The sequence below is a fragment of the Osmia lignaria genome, unplaced genomic scaffold (assembly GCF_051020975.1).
Source record: "Osmia lignaria lignaria isolate PbOS001 unplaced genomic scaffold, iyOsmLign1 scaffold0067, whole genome shotgun sequence".
NCBI lineage: Eukaryota > Metazoa > Arthropoda > Insecta > Hymenoptera > Megachilidae > Osmia > Osmia lignaria.
This window is the reverse complement of record NW_027478208.1, coordinates 52,501-53,312: the sequence shown is the minus strand read 5'-3', so window position 1 is coordinate 53,312 and position 812 is coordinate 52,501.

Here is an 812-nt window from a genome sequence, read left to right as displayed (position 1 = left end):
CTTACGCCCAGGCGTATACGGGGGCAAATCGCCGTGAGAGCGTGCGATTTTGACTTTCGCAATAAGATAGTCTCCTTTATGAAAAGGAGCGTACACGTCTCCCAAAAAAAAAAACAGTTTCATGACGATCAATGTAGTTCTTGATCGAAATGTATCATAGGACGAAGATTTTATCGAAAAGTACGAACTTTGGCGACGCATCGAAATTTTTCAAAGTTCCAACGGCGTGTTGCTTTCAAAGTGCCTCCCTCTAAATACCGATCGGCAGGCCGCTAGGTCGGCGACGCACGGGCTTACGCCCAGGCGTATACGGGGGCAAATCGCCGTGAGAGCGTGCGATTTTGACTTTCGCAATAAGATAGTCTCCTTTATGAAAAGGAGCGTACACGTCTCCCAAAAAAAAAAACAGTTTCATGACGATCAATGTAGTTCTTGATCGAAATGTATCATAGGACGAAGATTTTATCGAAAAGTACGAACTTTGGCGACGCATCGAAATTTTTCAAAGTTCCAACGGCGTGTTGCTTTCAAAGTGCCTCCCTCTAAATACCGATCGGCAGGCCGCTAGGTCGGCGACGCACGGGCTTACGCCCAGGCGTATACGGGGGCAAATCGCCGTGAGAGCGTGCGATTTTGACTTTCGCAATAAGATAGTCTCCTTTATGAAAAGGAGCGTACACGTCTCCCAAAAAAAAAAACAGTTTCATGACGATCAATGTAGTTCTTGATCGAAATGTATCATAGGACGAAGATTTTATCGAAAAGTACGAACTTTGGCGACGCATCGAAATTTTTCAAAGTTCCAACGGCGT